The following is a 16,197-nucleotide window of genomic DNA, read 5'->3' as shown; positions in this document are numbered from 1 at the left end:
CTATGATTGTCTCTATCATAGTCAATACCGTGCAGAGATGATCTTTCCCTGTAATTATTATTACTCTGTCAATGGTTGTCACACGGGTGGTGTATGTTTTGGTCACGATTTGCGTTGTGAGAATAGCCTTGTCGTGTCCAGTTATTATTTCTGCCGTCGCGGAATTGTGACGGATGTCGCCTGTAATTGTTGTTCTCCTTGTTCTCCTGGTTTCGTGTCCCGCGACTGTCAGTGTCAATTTCCAATTCTTGTAACAGTCCCTGAAGAGCTTCAATGTCGTCTTTGAAACGTCCTGCCAAAATAATATGTCTCAAATATTCAGGCAATTTGATTAAGCAAATGTGGATGAGTTCTGAGAGGCTGTATGGGTTTGACAGGTACTGATTCTTGTACAACATGTCTTCAACATATTTGACAAGACTGGAGAATTCAGATTGTTCAAAGTGTTTCATCATTATGATGCTATGTTTTACGCCATCTTGAGTAGCTTGAGGCCAATAAGCTGAGAGGAAGACATGACAAAATTCTACTTCAGTGTGACAATCGCGAATGATCGAACGCATTCTTATAGCAGGTTCATTTTCTAAGTAACCACACATAAATTCTAATCAGTGCTCTGATGACCAGTTGGGAGGAAAACAATGAGAGAACTGATGAAGCCACGCTTGTGGATCAATGTCGTTGCCAGAATTTTTAAATGTTTTGAATTTACCTGTAGTAATAAACAGCTTATAGTCAAAATCATCATGTCGGCGACTCGCATATTGGTTACTGTTACGTCGTGTTGGCTATTCCATCTGAAAATTTGGTGCACCTTGCCAATTTCTTTCAAAATTTCCAAAATAGCCTGTGTTGTTGTTTTGTGACTTTTCCTTATTTCTGAATCCCTTTTCCTGTGTCGGAGCGTAAGTCTCCTCTGCAATATGTAATTCTTGCATTACGTGTGTCAACTGACCTTGTACTTCCCGCATTTCCCTTTTGTACTGGGTATTAATTTGATTCTGATTTTGTTTAAATTTCTTAATTTGTTCATACTCTCGTGTGTCAGTGAAGGCTACCGGTCTTGTGTCATTCAGATGATCATCTACCTTTGTACACAAGATAGTGAATTGATCCGAAAGTTCGGCTACTTTCTCCGATAATGAACTGATTTCCTCCGTGTGTTTTTCTGAACCAAGTTTCAGAGTATCTACTGTGTCCTTTAAGTTTTCCTGAGTTTTTGCAAGTTGCGTAACCGAATCAGTAGATGCAACTGAGTTAGTTTTAGCCCGCAAGGTGTCGTGATTTTCATGAACAATTGTTTGCAGTTCTTTTATGGCTGCTTCGTGATTCTGTAATGCATTTTCATGCCGCAAAAAAATAGTTTGAAAATGCTCACAAATTTGTGTTTTTACGTCATTACAGACTTTTTGACATTTACATTCGATGTTAAGTAACTCAGCAGTTAAATCTTCGCGTGTTTGTTCAAGCGTTGTGTCTAACTTTTGAAGCCATTGCTGTGTTCGTCTCTGATTTTGTTTCATTGTGTCTAACTTTTGAAGCTATTGCATTATTTGCAATAACAATGTACTAGTGTCTGGAACTTGTTCCTCTGTGCTTATCGGCAGTGCATTTGTAACGGCAGCATTCCCATTTTGAAAAGCAGAAAATGTGTCTTGACTTGATTGAGAAAAGGGTAATGATGCAAAACTTGAATCTACAGTATTTGTAAGATTTTGTCCTGTCATTTCGGATTCCTGAGGCGCGCTGTTACCGACCGATCGATCGACAATACTACCCTGTTCACTAGCTGTTTTACTGTCTACACCATTATTTAGTGCCTGGTCCATTTCCCTACACACAATTACCATATTACTATGTTGAACATTACTTAATTCATTACACGGTGGCGCTAACACATTATTCTCATCTTCACTATCATTTCTCAGTTTACTTTGGAGCCTAGTATTACGTTTTTCACAAGCCATAATTGTCACAATGTTTCACACGATAACACAGAAAAGCACAATTTGAAGAGCAAAATAAGACAACACATTAAAATAGTACTGAAAATAATATCCAATTAATTGCAAACGCGGCTGCGAAATACTTGGTGTAAATCTACATTCGTGCCACAACTGTTTTACTGTACAACAATGAAAGACTACAACTACAAAGGAAATTCTCTCTACAATTATGCGCTAGCAATAAACAATAACTACACCAATTACTCATACTAAAAAAAAAATCAGGAGATTCCAGTGAGGTATCCTCGGCTGAGGGTCGACATATGAAATGTCCCCTTTCGAAAAATTAAGAATGACTGTGCTCTTACGTTATTTGATTTTCAAACAGCTGAGCAAAACTGAACGTACTCAGACATTTCTCTCTTTACTCATTCTAATCATCACTAAACTGACACACAATATTTTTTACCGCAACGCAATCTGAAATCTGACTTACAATAATCCCTGCAAAATAATGGCCCTGACTAACAGTTACCTATACCTTTCGTACTTACCTATTCTAACTACTGAAGGCACTAACTACTGATAGGCATAGTTAGCAAATGAATGATTTTGATAGAAAGCAAACAATGTATTTACCTTAATAGCGTTCAAAAGCCATCATATATATAAATTTTGTGACATCCAATTAAACAAATTTCCTTTTTCTGACGAACACACGTCCAGATCGTCCGCTCAAAACTCTGACATCTCTCTCACCACATCTACCACTGCTGGCGGCTCACCTCCAACTGCCCAACGCTACGCGCTGTTCACATCCAACTGTCCAACACGACACTAGCGAATATTCCAACAACGAGTCCAACCAGCCACAGACTGCACACAGCGCAGTCAGCGATTTTCATACAGAGCATTACGTGGCGTTACCAACATGAAAACCTAAACAGCCTACTTACATTTCGACTGTTTACTCGTCTGCACTGCAGAACCAGAAGATCTGTGTCGTCTGTCGGCAGGTCATTTCCGCTTTTAGGCTTTGGACGTGCTACTTTTATACGGCGAATATCAAAGAAATGCTATCGAAACGGTAGGCATGTCTATCACGATCGACGCCGTCCGTCGCACAAGACACTCGCACGAATTACTGGACCATCAGTGCGAACAGCCCATTTCAGCGTCGAACAAAGGACGAGGACGAAGAATGCAACAGACAGAGCTCACAAAGAAGCTGTTCTGACTGCGACGGTTTTTCAGTCCGCAGAGTGTCATGCCGAAGAATGCGGAATCAGCCAGACGAGTGTCATTCGCATCTCGCATCGATATAAATTCCGCCCTCGCCATCTGTCACTGCATCAGGCACCCGGAGAACGTGATTTCGAACGTCGTTTCGGTTTGCTCTCCAGCGCCTGGGACACGACACTGCGATTTTCCAACGTGTGCCCTTTGCCGACGACGCAACGTTTACGAACGACAGTAATGTAGATTTATGTAACGTGAACTACTGGCCAGCTGAAAATCGATGCTGACTTCGTCACGCACAACACCGAAGACCATGGAGCGTAAACGTGTGGTGCGGCACCGTAAGAAACTCGTATGTCGTTGCAGGGGTGTTAAATGGAAAGACGTAAGCACCCTTTCTTACGAACATGCTATCTGTTCTTCTAGAAGACGTTCCACTGGATAAGAGGCAGCGTACGTGGTTTCGACACGACGGCTGCCAGCTCGGACTTCCCGTGGTGCAATGCAAATACGGATGAGATGTTTTCTAACCGTCGATGCCACCATTTGACTTCTCTCGATTACTGATTTCTGAGGGCAGCACTGAAAGGTGCAGCCTGTCACGAAACCCCAATACCACCCGCCGGTGTGCGCCGCGCATCCCCACAGCATACAACGACGTAACGTACTTTTATCTGTTCATCTTTCTCTCGAACGGCAATTGCAAGTCTGCAGTCGATGGTAAACAATTTGAGCACATAGTTAAGTAAAGTGTAAAACTGCGTTTCGCTAAGAAAAATATTTATTTTGTGGGTGACATGTAGCAGTCATTCTGAATGGAATATTTATTTTCAGTGTATTCCGACTGATTACAATTTCGCGTAGTATCTGTGGACACATTTGTCCAACAGAAGATGTTTTGCCTTTAAGATGCATTCAGGCATCTCCTGCGAAAGATGGTCAGGTATCATTGTTGTTATTATTATTATTACTTTCAAGTCTAAGAAAGTTAAGCCGTCATTTTTCCCGAGGGCATGCAGCTTTACTGTATGATTAAATGGTGATGGCGTCCTCTTGGGTAAAATATTCCGGAGGTAAAATAGCCCCCCATTCGGATCTCCGAGCGGAGACTACACAGGAGGACGTTGTTATCAGGAGAAAGTCAATTGGCGTTCTACGGGTCAGAGGGTGGAATGTCAGATCCCTTAATTGGGCAGATAGGTTAGAAAATTTAAAATGGGAAATGGATAGGTTAAAGTTAGATATAGTGGGAATTAGTGAAGTTCGGTGGCAGGAGGAACAAGACTTTTGGTCAGGTGAATACAGGGTTATAAATGCAAAATCAAATAGGGGTAATGCAGGAGTAGCTTTAATAATGAATAGGAAAATAGGAGTGCGGGTAAGCTACTACATACAGCATAATGAACGCATTATTGTGGCCAAGATAGACACGAAGCCCATGCCTACTACAGTAGTACAAGTTTATAAGCCAACTAGTTCTGCAGATGATGAAGAAATTGAAAAATGTATGATGGAATAAAAGAAATTATGCAGGTAGTAAAGGAAGACGCAAATTTAATAGTCATGGGTGACTGGAATTCGACAGTAGGAAACGGAAGAGAAGGAAACGTAGTAGGTGAAAATGGATTGGGGGTAAGAAATGAAAAAGGAAGCCGCCTGGTAGAATTTTGCACAGAGCATAACTTAATCATAGCTAACACTTGGTTCAAGAATCATAAAAGAAGGTTGTATACATGGAAGAACCCTGGAGATATTAGAAGGTTTCAGATAGATTATATAACGGTAAGACAGAGATTTAGGTACCAGGTTTTAAATTGTAAGACATTTCCAGGTGCAGATGTGGACTCTGACCACAACCTATTGGTTATGAACTGTAGATTAAAACTGGAGAAACTGCGAAAAGGTGGGAATTTATGGAGATGGGACCTGGAAAACTGACTAAACCAGAGGTTGTACAAAGTTTAAGGGAGAGCATAAGGGAACAATTAACAGGAATGGGGGAAAGAAATATACTAGAAGAAAGATGGGTAGCTTTGAGGGATGAAATAGTGAAGGCAGCAGAGGATCAAGTAGGTAAAAAGACGAGGGCTAGTAGAAATCCATGGGTAACAGAAGAGATGCTGAATTTAATTGATGAAAGGAGAAAACATAAAATCCAGTAAACGAAGCAGGTAAAATGGAATACAAACGTCTCAAAAATGAGATCGGCAGGAAGTGCAAAATGGCTAAGCAGGGATGGCTAGAGGAGAAATCTAAGGATGTAGAGGCTTATCTCATGTGGGGTAAGATAGATACTGCCTACAGAAAAATTAAAGAGACCTTTGGAGAAAAGAGTACCACTTGCATGAATATCAAGAGCTTAGATGGAAACCCAGTTCTAAGCAAAGAAGGGAAAGCAGAAAGGTGGAAGGAGTATATAGAGGGTCTATACAAGGACGATGAACTTGTAGAAATGGAAGAGGATGTAGATGACGATGAAATGGGAGATGCGATACTGCGTGAAGAGTTCGACGGAGCACTGAAAGACCTGAGTCGAAGCAAGGCCCCAGGAGTAGACAACATTCCATTAGAACTACTGATAGCCTTGGGAGAGCCAGTCCTGACAAAACTCTACCATCTGGTGAGCAAGATGTATGAGACAGTCGAAATTCCCTCAGACTTCAAGAAGAATATAATAATTCCAATCCCAAAGAAAGGAGTTGTTGACAGACGTGAAAATTACCAATTTATCAGTTTAATAAGTCACAGCTGCAAAATACTAACGCGAATTCTTTACAGACGAATGGAAAGACTGGTAGAAGTCGACCTCGGGGAAGATCAGTTTGGATTCCGTACAAACGTTGGAATACGTGAGGCAATACTGACCCTACGACTTATCTTAGAAGAAAGATTAAGGAAAGGCAAACCTACGTTTCCATCATTTGTAGACACAGAGAAAGCGTTTGACAATGTTGACTGGAATACTCTCTTTCAAATTCTGGAGGTGGCAGGCGTAAAATACAGGGAGCGAAAGGCTATTTACAATTTCTACGGAAACCAGATGACAGTTATAAGAGTCGAGGGGCATGAAAGGGAAGCAGTGGTTGGGAAGGGAGTGAGACAGGGTTGTAGCCTCTCCCTGATGTTATTCAATCTGTATATTGAGCAAGCAGTAAAGGAAACAAATGAATAGTTCGGAGTAGGTATTGAAATCAATGGAGGAGAAATAAAAGCTTTGAAGTTCGCCGATGACATTGTAATTCTGTCAGAGACAGCAAAGGTCTTGGAAGAGCAGTTGAATGGAATGGACAGTGTCTTGAAAGGAGAGTATAAGATGAACATCAACAAAACAAAAACGAGGATAATGGAATGTAGTCGAATTAAGTCAGGCGATGCTGAGGGAATTAGATTAGGAAATGATACATTTAAAGTAGTAAATGAGTTTTGCTGATGATGGTCGAAGCAGGATATAAAATGTAGACTAGCAATGGCAAGGAAAGCGTTTCTGAAGAAGAGAAACTTGTTAAGATCGAGTATAGATTTAAGTGTCGGGAAGTCGTTTCTGAAAGTATTTGTATGGAGTGTAGCCATGTATGGAAGTGAAACATGGACAATAAATAGTTTAGGCAAGAAGAAAATAGAAGCTTTCGAAATGTGGTGCTACAGAAGAATGCTGAAGATTAGATAACTAATGAGGAGGTATTGAATAGAATTGGGGAGAAGAGGAATTTGTGGCACAACTTGATCACAAGAAGGGATCGATTGGTAGGACATGTTCTGAGGCATCAAGGGATCACCAATTTAGTACTGGAGGGCAGCGTGGAGAGTAAACATCGTAGAGGGAGACCAAGAGATGAATACATTCAGCAATTCCTGAGCGAAATCTACGCGATGTTTGTTTTTGGTCGAAATTCAACAATTTGTGAAAAACTTCGCTGCTAGACGTTTCATGCCAATAATAATAATAATAATAAACAAATTGCTTGGCATGAGCCAAAGGATATGCTGACATCGTCAGAAGCCTCTGATTTTACAGAACCATTTTCTTTGCTTCTTCCACATGTCTAATTTATGTGCTAGGTAGTCCAGGACGGTCTTCGTCTTCAATGTCTTCAATGTCTTCACGACACCCACAGAATCCTCAACAGCCATTCGTTCATCCTAAGATCATGTGATACTACATCATCACACTTATATAAGGAGTCACCCCCCCGCTCATCTTTCACACTCATCCATTGTCTGCCGCATTGTTCGTTTGTTTTTCACTGAAGAAGATGAAGAGAGCTAGCTCAACCATCATGTCCTCATCAACCAAGAGGTCCAGGGTCCACGATACACCATTACCGAGTAAGTAAATAATTTCTATTTTTTCATTACCCATTTTCCTATATATATATATGCCAGTTATTAATTATATATATCTCATTGCTCATTGTTGTAGTGGACAGTGGACCTCGCGGACTTAATCCTCGATTTCTTTTCTTATTTCGTATGTCTTATTATTATTTTTTTTCGTTCTTTCTAGATCACTTAAGGCAAATCCAACTCGAGTTGGAGGCAGAGCTTAGGGCTGTCCCACGTAGTCCACCACATAATTGGATTCAGCCCCCAGCTCCAGAACGACACCACTCACACGAGTATGCCGAAAAAAAATTCCTCTTTCACTCTAGCTATCCTTTTCAAAATAACTATAAATTATCTTTCGTTCTGTTACAGGAAACGCCATCAACGACCTTACCTCGATCGATGAACAGATCGAGGCCGTCCAACAACAACAGCCTACTTGTAAGTAAAAAAAGATTACCTATCTCTAATAATTTAAATATACTTATGTCTTTTTTTTCTCCGCTAGCAATTCCATTTAAAAAATATCTTCTTTGTTCTAGGTGATTATAAGAAGATGTTAGATGATAGACTAGATGATATCCTTGAGGGGGCGATCGACTGCCCAGATGAATCGTTCATGCCCTGGAGTCAGTGCCAGAAAGGTAATTACTCACTCTTATTATAACCATCTTTCTGAACGTTAGAATTCACCGCCGTAGACAGTGTACTTATTTTACTTTATCTCTACTGCGGTCGTGCCCGTCCCTGTCGCGGCTATACCGGGCCATCGCCAGTGCATGCGGAGACGTGCCTCGCCCACTAAAGCGCCCCTGGTCGGCGCGCACAAAGCTGCGTCCGCCGCCAAGGCCACGCAGCCTGGCGCCTCCCGACCACCACGTGTGTGCAGGAAGCTGCAACTGCCGACGTTGCGGAGCCTGTGCCTGTGCCGGGCTGCCCCCCGGCCGCCGCCAGCCGCCGCCACCGCCTCTGCCGAGGTCACTCTCGCCGAACCACCATCACAGCAGTCACCGTGCCAGATACAGCACACCCCGCCTAGTTGTAGCTCTAGTATTAGTGATTCTGTGGCTAGTGACAGTTCTCTCACCCGCCCTTTTAGTTAAGTAGATCAGGTCGGTGATACCATACCTCAGTTGCAGTACTCAGCGATTGCCGACGCCTTTGACGAGAGAATTTCGATCACTAGAATCGGAAACCCAGCACGGGGTACGGCGATCCTGTTGGATTATTAAACGCGTGCCTCCCTGTCCTGGAAACAGAGTTCCTCAAGGTTGTCCAAAACCCTTGTTATCCCGTCATTAAATGTGGTACAGTTCTCTATATCGAATTACCGCATCCCCCCAAAGTTCAGTCTGGTGATGGAGAGATGAGCATCCATTATCTTTGGGGGGATAATGGCGTTATAACGCGGAGCACATCGATCTCCGAGTGGTTTCGTAAATCCACCTTGAGTGTCATATTTCCGAGATGGAAGCAATGGCTCAGCTAAGGCACTCAGACGAATTCTACACCTGGATGTCCATATTCATGTCCACGATCCGTTAAATGGAGGGTCCAGCTATATCAAGCTCCTTAAAGATATAGCTAATGAGCACGCATGCATTAATGTCGAAAATAGAAAAGATCATACTTGTTTTGCATGGTCAATTCTGGCTTGCAAGAGAAAGTACGATAGAAGAGATCATCCTGAACGTCCGAGTACATACCATGTAGGTGATAATATTCATTTATGTTATAACTTCAATGGTATTGAGTTCCCCATCAAAATCCAGGACATACCTAAATTCGAGGCACAAAATACCGGAATATCAGTACACGTTTATGGCCTGGAGAAGAAAAGCAAGTCAGACGAGCAAGACAAGCATGTTGTTATAGGACCTCACCATTTCTCCAAATTTGCCGGTGAGTGTGAGCTGCATGTAAATATGCTGCTCTTCTCTGAAGGTGATAATTATTGCTATGTTTGGATCAAGAACATGTCCCGACTTCTTTCCTCTCCCAACTATCAACAGATCATAGTGTGTTCATAGTATTAAACATATTTGTTTAAGATGCCTGAATTATTTCTCATCTGAAGAGTTATTAGCTACTCATCTAGTAGACTGTACCTCCAAGGACCAGGTATGTGTTATTATGCCTACTGAGGAAAACAAATTCATGAAGTTTAGGAACGCTCACCACCAGCAGCGATGCCTATTTGTAGTCTACGTCGACTTTGAGTGCCTCCTCGCTCCTGTGACCCGCTGCGAAGGCGACCCTACGACCTCCCACACCACCTTCACAGGAAAACACGTCCCATGTGTGGCACCGTACCAAATTGTATCATCATATGACACCAACCTTAACCGATACAAATCTTATGTCGGGGATAACCCTTGAATTTGGTTGCTCTCTGAGCTTGAAAAATTTTCACAAGAAGTTGATACGCTGTACAGTGGCAATGATCCCATTACCAAACCGAAGGAGAATGAAGATTTCTATAATAAAGCCACTGATTGTCGTATTTTTGGGCTGCCGTTAGACAAGAAAGAGGAAACTCCTTGTAGGGATCACTGCCATCTTACAGGGAAATTCTGTGGCACAGCTCACAACGCATGCAATTTGAAGTACCACTTACCTAGACACATACCCGTTTTCTTCAATAACGTAAGTGGGTATGACGCTCACTTCCTAGTTGAGAACTCGGCTGATTTCGGTTGGGAGAGAAATCAGGTGAGTGTCCTACCTGAGAGCGTCGAGAAGTATATTTCATTCTCCAAACGAATGACGCCGAGAATTACGCTGCGCTTCCTCGATACAATACGTTTTATGCAGGCAACACTACAGAAACTTGTTGGGACCCTACCTCATGGGGAAATGCATATCACTCGAGCTGCATTTCCCGACGAGGAAAAGTTTCAACTTGTGACTAGGAAGGAGGTTTTCCCATACGAGTATGTGGATAGTATGGACAAACTCAACGAAACCAGGCTACCCAACATAACTGCATTCTCCAGCAACCTCACAGGCCACGCCATAACGAATGCAGAGTATGAGCATGCCGTGAATGTCTGGCGGGAATTCAATATTTCTAATTTAGGAGAGTATGCACGGCTTTACATGGACACAAACATGCGCTTGCTTGCGGACGTTTTCGAGAAGTTCCGGAGTCGATGTATGATCACAAATTCTCTGGACTCCGCCTTTTATTACACGCCTCCTGGATTGTCTTGGGACATGATGCTCAAGAAAACGAAGTGCAGTATCGAATTATTGACTGATCCTGACATGCTTCTTTTCTTTGAGCAGGGGATCCATGGGGGTCTTTGCCAATGTATTCATAAACATGCGAAAGCAAATAACCCACGGATGGGCGACAGGTTCAAAGCATCCCTTGATTCAAGTTACATAATGTATCTAGACATCAATAATTTATACAGGCACGCCATGCAGCAATCACTGCCGATTGGCGAGTTTACGTGGCTGTCTGAAGATGAATGCAAGGGATTAGGCGGAAAAATCAGGGGGGAGGGGGGTATGGCTACCGATTCTGATGTAGGATACGTTGTGGAGGCAGAACTCACATACCCTATTAGTTTGCATGACGCGCATACTGATTTGCCGCTGTGTCCAGAGCAACTAGTTCCGCAAGGAGGCTCCACACCGAAACTGATGACAATGCTGGGGGACAAGCAGAGGTAAATTATTCACTATCATAACCTCCAGCAATGCCTCAGCTTGGGTATGGAGCTGGTTAAAATCTCCCAGACCATCTCCTTCAAGCAGTCCCCCTGGTTGAAGGAGTATATTGATCTGAATACGAGACAGAGAATTTCCACATCGTGTAACTTTGTGAAAGATTTTTATAAATTCAATTTTCGTTAAAACTATGGAGAATTTAAGGGAACGACGTGAAATTTTTATTAGAACGCAATGGGATGGGCGTTATGGCGTATGAAAATGCATTGCCAGACCAAATTTTAAATGGGTCACCATTTTCAATAAGAACTTTGTTGCTGTGGAGATGGCTAAAACTGCAGTAGAGTTTACTAAACCTATCTATGTGGGGATGTGCATACTAGACCGATCCAAACTCCACATGTACCGCTTTCATTATGAGTTCGCGAAAACTCATTTCGCAGATCCTAAATTACTTTATATGGATACAGATAGCTTCATCTATTGGGTGAAGAACTGCAATCCATATGAGGTAATTAAGTACCACGGCAATGAATTCGACACGTCTTCTTATGTGGCTGATAATCCCTATGGCATTGTTCCACAAAACAAGAAGGTTGTCGGTCTCATGAAAGACGAGTCGAATGGATTGCCGATTGTGGAGTTTGTAGGTCTTCGGTGCAAGATGTATGCATATCGCACATTGGAAGGTCCCACTCAGAGACGGGCTAAGGGGGTACAGCAGATGGCCTCGAGAGCCCTGTCTAACAAAGAATATTTGCAATGCCTCCGTGGTGGTGTTCGCGGTGCTGAGCCGCAGCCACCACATATGGTACGGCAAACAAGTATTCGATCGATAGCGTGCTGCAGTTTAAAATCGGTCTGTCGCCTCATGATGATAAAAGGGTCATCTGTGATGATAGCATTGAAACTCGCTCGTGCTCACACTACTCATTTATGGCGAGACAAGGAGTGGGGGAGAGAGATAGTGAGAGAGAGAGGGAGAGAGAGATGGCGAGAGTGTTTGCAGAGTAGTAGTATGACCATTTCAACATGGTGTAAATATTGGATGAGAGTGTTTTGCAGTGTGTATCAGCTTGCATGCTTCCGTGTATGTCTGAGTAGGTGAATGTATGCTAGCCTGTGTCAAGTGTGTCTGTATGTAAATACAAATATTATTTATTCTACCAAAGAAAAAAATCATAAAAACACAAAAAAATTAAAGATAGAAAACTAAAATAAAATTATTAAAAAAGTCTTTATATATTTATTTGTATGCATTTCTTGACGAGTATTACTAATTAATGTATATATGAGCAAAAAGATAAAATTTTACACCTTCACTTCCACCTTTTATAATGAAGAAGGAGAAAATACAGTTTTGCACAGTTCATATTTGCTTCGATCTGAGTAGTTGTTATAGACTTTAGTTTGTACGTTTCACCTGCCACTAGCCATCCAATCAGAAGTAGTTTTAAGCATGTGTGTTCCACCAATTACATTTATTATATATATATTTATCTCATTCTATTGGAATAAATGTTTATAACGACACATATATGTTCACCTGGTTGTTGTAGTGGGAAAAATATCTTTAGACCAACTTACTTGAATGAAATGTGTTTTCAGTCGGTCTTTGTAGTAGAAAATGTTTTGGAGCCACTAACTTGAAGTAAAAATACGTATGCCTTTAGTTAAAAAAATCTTCCTCATGGAACTTCACTAGTGATACTAATATTTACCTTGTAAGATTGTGTAATTAGCTTGTGACACCTCTGCTTTAGTTGTAATATATATATATATATATATATATATATATATATATATATATATATATACTGCTTATGAATAATGTAAAACATGTATCTGCAAAACAGCAGAAATTTCATATTTTATATGAAAAGAAATAATGTACCTGTAAACTCATATAATGTGAAAAAAACTGAATCATTGTACTGATATTTCGCAAACACTGTAAAAAAAATCTGAATTCAATAATAAACTAACTTATTTTATTGTAAAAAAATCTCGAATGTTCTTATTATTTCACCCTCAATCATGATCATTCTTTTTTATTAAAAAAATGATAAATATGCACAAAACGTTGATAGAGCCACAGTGCACTGCAGAGAGACCTATAATGTTTTTACTGCTTTAAAGACAGAAATGAATTCTGAATGACGAGTCATGGACTTCGTCTGCCGGTCGCAAAGAGACCATAGCACTGTCTTTCAGGTCCTGTCACTTTAAACGGCAGACATCTGATGAAGTGGACCCTACCACTTTCCCTCTTTCAGGTCCTGTCACTTTCATCGCCGAGCAGACGAGGTGGAAGCAGGTAAACTGGCTCAGATGGCTCCAGTGGAATGTGCTTCACGCACACTATCATCAATAAACTTACTTCTATGTTGTAGGTGTCACGGAAAGAAAACAACAAGAATTCTCATGGAGAAATTTTTTTTTTATTTATGAGCCATTTTAAAAGTAGTTTTACATTTTCACATGCAGACACAACACTATTTTCTTCTTCTTCTTCACACGTTCGCCGTCTAAGTTGGTGGAGAAGTGGACAATCGTAGTATTCCAGGCTCTGAATAGCTAGATACTTGAAGATTGAACGCAGCCAGGTAATCTTCTCATCGCCTTTAACGTAGATGATTGTCGCCTTGTGATCAAATACGCGCAGCACTTGCACCAAATCTTTATAAGAAATGCCAGGGTCATCCCAGTGAATTCCGTGATACAATCTTGTTAACCACGTCGCACTTCTAACCGTCTCATTGCACTTGACATCTTTGAATGGTTTCGACGATTCAACTCTTGATGCAAATGTTCCTATTACTCCATCACTTTGCATGAATGCTATTAATGCACAGTCTTTAATTATTAATCGCCTGCGCTCATGGTAGAAAAATCCTTGAATGTCAGCTATGATCCTCACACCTTGAGGTAACATCGTGATCTGTCTTTGAGCTAGCAGAGTGTCTATTAATTTATACAACTCGTTGCAGTACCTCCGTGAGCGGGCAGTAGTTAACAAGACGATCATGCAGAACGAGAGCATACGCCGAAGTCTGATCAGGGAAGTTTGCTGAAGATTCAAATTCAATCCGTACATCTACAGGCCCTGGTTTAATTATCTCATTCTGTTTTGAACAGTCAATCCCAATTATTGGTGCTAGCTCCTTGAACCTCTGTTGACTGAGTAGGCATCCCTCATTTTCAACGCCTTCATAGTAAGATGCTCGGAATCCCGCATACATGTCAAATGCCAGACTGTATACATTGCTGTCCCATTGTAGACTCTGGTGTTAGTTTACTTACAGGGGTCAAATTCAGTTGAGTCCTTAGATACATTACCACGCCTTTGAGTTTGAAATGCGAATATGATGAGTCGAGGTGCTTCCAACTGCACAGATGTTTTAATAGCCCAAGTATGTGTGGATGCTGTAGGTAGGATTGGGTATTCAAAAAGCTCCCATGATCGGAAGGTTAGTGGTAGGTAGGTGCCGGCATTCAGAACTTTTAAGACCTTCAAGCGCTCCTCATCGGCAATGGTGATGTGAGGCGTTTTCCATGCTGTGGTATTAACCTTGATATGAACATTCTCTGCAGCTTTTTGAGAGAATTAATTACTCTCACTTGCACTCCGCACCGAAATAAGTTCCTGTTTAGCATTGATAATTATTCGCTGCGTATCCTCAAAATAACTCATAAGCATTTTTAGTGGTATGCAAGCGGTAAATCGGCTGTGTCCCCCCTCACCATCAAGCGCATCTATGAACCACACAGCATTTTCCAAGCCGTTTGAATCAGAGGGTGAGGCTGAAACGTACGTCTTAAGGGTTGCATAATACCAACATTGCAGGTGCGGTCGAGTTCGATTCCATTGAGTTCATAACGTATCTCTTGAAACAGGAATGCTACAGCATTTTGTGTGAGCTTCGAGAGCTCTACCGCAGTCCCGTCAGCTTTCTTAAATGTGCAGTCCAGAAACAGGAAGCTCTTGCAAAGCAGTGTTACTGCGTCCTGATGCTGGATAACAATCCTAATTTCATCATTTTTGTTAAATGTGCTTGAGGCGTAGGGTTTGTGTGAGTGGTATTCATGACGTATAATTCGGTCATCATACTCTTACTGACTGAGTTACGTTGAGCGACGTCATTCTGTGGTTTTAAACCTGCTGAAGTGAGGAATTCGTAATTAAGGCGTGTTATGAACTTGCCCTTCTGCGATGCACTGACGGGTTGTGAGCTCAGTGTGCTAGCTTTATACCTTATTCCCATCTCGCCTTAGATGCAAGCGTACAATGATTTCTTCTCCTCTAAAGTTAACAAGCTGATTATTCTCGTCCACAATGCGCAGTTCTAGGTAATGCAGTGTCTGAACTGTCACCGGGAGATATATAGCGTTTGTGGGGGCTTGAACTATTTTATACCCTGTACTGACTGTAGGAAAGAATCCATAAATTGAGTGAATCAACTTATCATTCAGGCATGAGTTTGTGGCAATATTACACTCAACGTGGATTGTGCTCACTGGGAATATATCTACAGCTTGATCGGATGCGTAAAATTTACTGGCGTCCTTCACCAAAACACGATCGTTTGCAAAACCTAGCAGTGGACCTATTGAGTCTTTCTGTGTAAAGTCAACCGTAGCACTCTCCGTATTTCAGATTTAAGGGTATTAATGTTTGCCCGTAGTTAAATATCGTTTCCTGACTCTTTTAAGACTTCGTTTAAATCATCAATATCGTAGGCACCAGGTTGTATTTGTAGAATCTCGTTCCGGCCGTCAATTTCAAGATGAAGTTTATTGTTGCTCTTTGTGATATTTGGAATGCTGTTATGTGTCTCTTGACCAATTAGCGCAATACTCCACACCCTGCACTTAAATCAATCGGTGGAAAGTAATTTGCACGTAATAGTGATCGTTGCTCTTTTAAAGTCAGAGTGTACGACATTGCATCCAAACATCAAATGATGGTCATCCGTTCAATGACAGGTCTTTAACATCTCGCTCACCTGCT

This window comes from Schistocerca americana, chromosome 4 (assembly GCF_021461395.2).
Source record: "Schistocerca americana isolate TAMUIC-IGC-003095 chromosome 4, iqSchAmer2.1, whole genome shotgun sequence".
Classification (NCBI taxonomy): Eukaryota; Metazoa; Arthropoda; class Insecta; order Orthoptera; family Acrididae; genus Schistocerca; species Schistocerca americana.
Note: the sequence above shows the minus strand (reverse complement) of the source record.